This window comes from Manacus candei, unplaced genomic scaffold (assembly GCF_025592945.1).
Source record: "Manacus candei isolate 608988 ecotype Guabito, Panama unplaced genomic scaffold, ASM2559294v1 h1tg000024l, whole genome shotgun sequence".
In the NCBI taxonomy this organism is placed as follows: domain Eukaryota; kingdom Metazoa; phylum Chordata; class Aves; order Passeriformes; family Pipridae; genus Manacus; species Manacus candei.
In genome coordinates, this window is record NW_026138072.1 from 5,676,646 (window position 1) to 5,682,851 (window position 6,206).

At 38.2% G+C, this 6,206-nt stretch overlaps 1 long non-coding RNA gene across 1 annotated transcript; it reads right to left on the reverse strand.

Annotated features, from left to right (window-relative positions):
* Positions 1-1,448: 1,448 nt before the first annotated feature.
* LOC127471350 (uncharacterized) lies at positions 1,449-5,309 on the reverse strand. The gene is made up of 4 exons (XR_007904631.1): positions 5,128-5,309; positions 2,929-3,087; positions 2,180-2,308; positions 1,449-1,546 (listed from the first exon to the last, which is right to left on the reverse strand). It is a non-coding gene; the product is annotated as an uncharacterized LOC127471350 (long non-coding RNA).
* Between the last annotated feature and the right edge of the window lie 897 nt (positions 5,310-6,206).

Genomic DNA, 6,206 nt, shown 5'->3' on the forward strand with positions numbered 1-6,206 from the left:
ATTTGGAAAGCATCCATCTAAGTATATATGCACTACATTAAACTCCTTTCCTTTCTAAATGCATCTGGGCATTACCTCTGCAGAAAGTGGAATAATGTAAAATCTGTAAAACAGAAAGGCCAGATCTTTCATCATCACCAGAATGCACACAGCATTAAAGATATATGTGTGATAAAGTGGCTTAAAATACAGGCTACAATTGGTAAAGAAATGTTTTGAAGAATCATTACCAATTTAGGGATTTGTGGCATAAAAATGCAGCTTGACCATCACACACTAACTATATAAGTAGCTAGGGCTGATTTTTTTGAAACCATCAAAACATGCAAAAATTTGTATTGAAGTGAATGACTTCACAACACAGAATATTGAAGAACCTGGTATTAAGATGATAAGATTTTTGAATGTTTAGATACCCAGTTTGAAAAGGATGAATTTTAACATGCTAAGAATGATGAAAATTATGTAGAAATGATTTGAAGACATTAAAAATGAGATGTGACCCAAGGAGGAAGCTATACATTCCCTGTTTAATTCATATCACAGGCTGGGCTTATCCAGAAATTGACAACGGGATAAAAACAAGCTGTCAGGGTGCTTCACAGAATCACAGCTTTCACGGAATCACAGAATATGGTGAGCTGGAAGGGAGCCAGAAGGGTCATTGAGTCCAACCCTTAGACCTGCAAAGGACCATTCCCAAGAGTCACACCACATGTCCAAGAATATTATCCAAACACTTCTTGAACTCTGTCAGGCTTGGTGCTGTGACCACTTCCCTGGGGAGCCTGTTCCAGTGCCCAACTACCCTCTGGGTGAAGAACCTCTTTTCTAATATCCAACCCAAACCTCCCCTGACATAACTCCGGGCCATTCCCTCAGGTTCTGTGACTGGTCCCCATAAAGAAGAGATCAGTGCCTGCCCCTTCTCTTCCCTTTACAAGCAAGTTGTAACTGCAGTGAGGTCTCCCCTCAGTCTCCTCTTCTCCAGGCTGAACAGACCAAGTGACCTCAGTCTCTCCTCATACGGCTTCCCCTCAAGGCCCTTCACCATCCTCTAATGGTTAATTATGTGACTTGTTAAAGAAATAAGACAGGCTGACAGCACAGTCCTAGGAAATTTGTTTCCTTAGAAAGCCTATCTGAAAACTTAGATAGGAAGTGAACGGGGCTTTAGAAGGTTAGCTCCTGTATTTGGTACCCTAAGACCTGTTTGGAAATATATCTAATGATGGAGCTTCCATGCCAGTGCCAGGCAGTCTGGTTACTTCACTATTCTTAACACATTTTTCCTAATTTGAATATTCCTTGATGGAATTTAAAACCATTATTTCTTTTCAGCTCATTGGAGACATGAAGAATTTCTTCACCTTATCTTTGCTGAAGTCTTTCATACATTTGAAGATTTACATACATTCCTTGTTTCTCTCTCAATCGAACAGACCTTGTTCATTCATCCTTTCCCTGCGGCCTCTGAGTCTATAGTTCATCATAAATCCAGAGATCACCTCCATCACATCTCTTCCTATCTCTATGCTTTTTTTACCTGCAAGCAGAAGTGAAGATCCAGAAGTGAAAACCCAAAGTCTTTGCTATCTAAAGAATAAATCTTTACTCATAAGGCTGAATGTCAGGACCCTCTGTGTAATCTCAGGTGTTGGCCTGATTATTTGTAAACCACAGGAATGCAAGGAGAGGGTTATTGTAAAGAGGGAAATTTGGGAGTAACAAAATTTACAGAAAACATAACTTTTTTCCCTTGTTCTTTTGAAGAGAAAGTTTTCTAAAAATCCTACCAAATCTGACATCCTCAGGTACCAAAATTTCTTCCTAAAGCAGTTTGTGACTCTGCCTTCTTATACTCACAGTGGCAGGTTCAGTGACATTTTTAAAATCTAAACATCAAAAGAAGTGGATTCATATATCTATGTTGTTCTACTCCATGGAATTCATGAAATATTGAATATAAACTAATCTCATTTAATCCTGCATTAAGTATAGACACCATTGTAATAGGATGGGGAGAATATTATCATAAAATATATTATTTCAGCAACTTGCTTTGCTACAAAATTCTTCACTACCTTTCCTTTATGTTCCACTTTATTGAGAGAGATGGTATTTGTCATAAATTTTATGGAATCATGATACTAAATTTTGTTAATGGTGTATACTATACCTCTATATGTACAACTCCTGAGACAGATAGCAATCAATTACATCCCAACATTAGGAATCTGCAGATGGACTTCCCATATATTTTGGTCAAGTTCACCTCAGAGCTTCTGTGTCCAGTAAAGTTGAATATCTGAACAGAAAAACAAATTTGTATAATAGGATTGATGCAATAATGGTGGACAGTAGTTGCTATGAAATTAATTTCAAAGCAGGTTGAGAAATGTATGTTTGGAAGGTAGAAGCATGACTCTTATCTGACAATTAACAAAGCAACAGCAAACACCCATCAAACGAAGCTTTACAAGCATTACAAGTTGTCTCTGGGTGGTTCAAAAGTGTTTTGCAGCATTCATTTGCAAACATTTGCATGTCATTGTTTCGGTGCAATTGAAGAGAGAGATGAAGTGACAAATGTAATGTGGGAGGGAAATTCCATCATCAATTTTTATTTCTAATCAATCAATCAAACAAACAAACAAAAAATAGGTCAGTTTCATCCAAGAAAAAAACAAGAATAAAAAGACTCTACAATAATTTAGGTCAAGCAACAGTGTTCTTCAGCCCCATGAAGAAAAGCTTGCATGTTTGTATGAATTATGTCAGCTAGTATGCTGGAAGATCCTGCTGGCTCTTCCTACAAACATTTCTGCAACAAAGCACTTCTCAGGAGCATCACAGCATTACAGCTCCATGGAAAATCAAAGATGTGTCCTTTGAAGAAAAAGGCTTTTTAAAAATCATATTTCTTACTATGTAATTTCTTCGTAGCTTTTTTCTGTATGATGAAACCCCAGCAAAGTGTACTCTCCAAAGACAGGCCTGTAGCAAGCTGTGTGAATGCTGCCTCCAGGCGGCTCCATGCATGCATACAGCACCGGGTAAGGGAGAACCTCAAATGGCTTCTCAGGCCTGTGTATGCAGACAGAAATCAGAACAGCTGTTAATTCCTACTTAATTTCAGAACAGACTTAATTACACCTGTATTTGTTACTTAATAAGGAAGTGTTTTCTTTACAAGAACTTTAAAGGTAATTAAATCTCCAGTTGTCTCAGTCTTATTTTACTGCCAGAATAAATGGACTGGATGGAAGTTTTTCCTTGAAAATACCCAGATCCACTTTTATTTTAAACAATCAAATGGCATACAATGTAGACAAACATTTTAAATTACAAGGAACGGGACAGTGGAGAAAAAAGCTGGAACAGGGACAGGATAGATGCAAAGAGGCACTGTGTGCAATATTAAATGCTAGACAGCACTGCATCTACGACACAACAGGGCAGAATTTAGATTTGATAAGTGTGAAAAGCTGTGGCCTCTGTAGCCACTGCTTTCTGCAAGGCTAGACCTTGCCAGGTTTCATTCTGTTATCCTGGTAAGACTGCCCCATAACTGAACAGCAAACTGAGGCTATGTTCTTTCAACTTTCTACTGTTTTTCCTAATTCTTCTATTGATATGACAATTCTGGTCTCAGAGAAATAATTGTTATTCCATCCTACTTTAATACTGCTATGCCTGTGTTTAATGTGACTGGTTCTGCTGGTTCTGCTAGGCAGACAGGACTCTTAAAGATAATTAGTATTTGCACCATTGACTTGAAAGGCCATCTGCTTTTTTTTTTGGATCTGACGCTGTTCATACTCCTTTCTGCTCACACTCATACAGCAGCACAAAAGGGCAGAAAGTGGATTAGATGTGTTTGCCTAGAAATGAAGCAATCCATGTGTGTCATAAAGATGATACACCTGACTCTCACCCATCAGCTTCTTCCCACATGTGGGAATATAGAATATTGCAAAGGTGTGAGAGGGTAGCCAGGACAGTTGCCTTCGATTAGAAAATTAAAATAGTTCATCAGTCTTGTCATGCTAGCCTGTGGAAGGAAGGCTGCATACAAGTATGAAAGTAAAGAATTAAAATCAGTTTATGCTTTACTTATGCTGAACAGAATTGTTATGAACTGCCCAAGGTGAAACAGAGTAGGAACTCAGACTTTTGATTTTTTACTTGTAACTTTTACCAGAATATTTAGCTTAATGCCCTAAGGTATTCCCAAAAAGCTGTGTCCAGAAGTTGTCCTCAGCTGGAGATAGAAAGCATATGGGAGTATGTCCAAATAGTAATTGCCAGCACTTTTCAAAATGTATGCAGAAAATTGACTGAACAAGGATTTGGCCCTTGGTCCAAAGCTTCATGCATAAACCATTCAGAAATCCTCTGCAAACCTGATTAGCTATTCTGTTCTCACTAATATATGCAGAAAAATCATAGATCTAAATTACTATTTCCTTCGGTTACTAGTAATCTGGCATATCACACAGGTGAGCATCCAATGCTGACACACCACTGTGTTTCACTCCAGACCTCTGGGCTGGTGTGAGTCCCTGCAGCACAGCTGAGTAGCCAGGATCAAGGCAAACAGACAGTTGCATAAGGTAGCGAAATAAAGCAGAGGTTCTAGAAGTAAGGATGGATTGCATTCACTATTGGGTATGTCTTACTGTTCATGGCTCAGCTTAATAGTCTGGCTAGAACAGGATCTGTTTTAGAAGGGTGTCTGGTTAACAGTTATTTATCTGAAGCACAGAGAGATTTTTGAGTAACATAGCCTACTCCATTTAGTTAGCTGTAATAACTCTAATAAAGCAAAGCTCTTTCATTCTTTTGTCCTAATATACTGGCCTCATTTCTAAAATTAGTGCCTAAATGTGTGTTGTGCATGTGACAAACTTACTCATTAATTCAGTCCTACTGGCATCTATAGCTATAAATGGTCCTTTGCAGACACATCTGGTAGAACATTCTTAAGTTTTTTTCTACATCAATCTTCAAAAAAACCAGCAAAAGTCACATTCATTTAGAGGAGTACACAGTGACATTTTTGGTTTAATCTTCATCTATCTGATTAATGGAATCTATTAAAATAATAAAATGCATAATACTCACAGCTCAAGATTTCCTTGCACAGGAAAGACAGTAATATTTTCCACATGAAACCCTGTTGTCTCTCAGTGGTTTCTAAAGGAAACAACAGAACAATGTAATTGATCGCTTGGAACAGTGAGAACCTGCTTAGAATACAGTGCTTTTGGTTCAGAATAAATTAACACTTAATTATTACAGTTAACTATTTGGTTAAACCTAAAGAACAGCACGATGCCCAGGAATAGTTTTAAACAATGTATTGGTGATAATGCCAATTTGGTCCTTCCATCCAGTGTCTGTTGTCATTTCCTGTAGAGTGACAACGAACTTTGAGTTAGATGCTAGCAATAGGTCCCAGTGGATCCTGGAAATGTCAAGGAGGGAAATGCTATAGTAAAGAAATTTTGAAATTCAGAAAACTGGCCTCAGTGTTTAGAAGCATTCAGTGTGTGCAATTTTGGATTGAATCAATGTGACTCTGCAGTTTGCATGACCCAAACAAAATTCTTCACTGAGAAAAGAAAGTAAGACTGGGATTCATCATCTCAAATAACATCTATTCTTTACAACCACTAACAGCACAAATAAACAACAAGCATGTAGCAGAAGGCTATGGAAATGAAAGTGCAATTTATCCGAAGAGGCTTATATAATTAGATTACATTTATATAACCTCCTCTCTTGCAATGCCTCAGTGCTCCATATTCTTTTAAAGTCTTTAATTTTACAGGAAACCAGTGAGGTAAAAAACTACTGGCCATCTATTCAACATCTGGGAGGCCAAAGCAAAAGAATGAAGAGGGGCTACATTCATACTGGCTCATGTAAGTCCACTTCACTATAAACACTTCCTCCACTGGTGCCACCAGAACCTGGATCTTCCAGTCTTGTAAAAACAGTGTTCTGAATTGCTGAGTGGCACGCTCTTAAACCTTGATGCCACAGCAGTTGCAAAACCAAAGGTTTGTACTGAAAGCAAGTGGTCTGACTATGGCCCTAAAGAGCTTGTCCATGGTCATGCTGAGTTTGAAGTAGAACAGAAAGTTGTCTTTGGATACTTCCCAAGTCCCACAGGCCAGGCAGGAAAAATCTGAAGAAAG